Source organism: Arachis ipaensis, chromosome B09 (assembly GCF_000816755.2).
Source record: "Arachis ipaensis cultivar K30076 chromosome B09, Araip1.1, whole genome shotgun sequence".
In the NCBI taxonomy this organism is placed as follows: domain Eukaryota; kingdom Viridiplantae; phylum Streptophyta; class Magnoliopsida; order Fabales; family Fabaceae; genus Arachis; species Arachis ipaensis.
In genome coordinates this window covers 35328199-35328467 of record NC_029793.2, presented here as the reverse complement: position 1 = coordinate 35328467, position 269 = coordinate 35328199, and positions in this window count along the sequence as shown.

Here is a 269-nt window from a genome sequence, read left to right as displayed (position 1 = left end):
AATAAGAAATATAATTTTTAAGTTTTTTTTTTAAAAAAAATCATTAGCTACTAAAAAACCAAATATTCACATAAAAAAACCTCTTTGAAGTAGAACAATCAAACATTTTAAAATATTGTAATCAAACTTTTAAGAGCACCAAGAGAATTTATCATAGCAAATGTACATTTGTATATGTGTTATGATTATAAATTTGAATATGTTATTTGTAAAGTTTAATTATATGTGTATATCAAATTTGTTAGTATTATTTATTAAATTATATATAT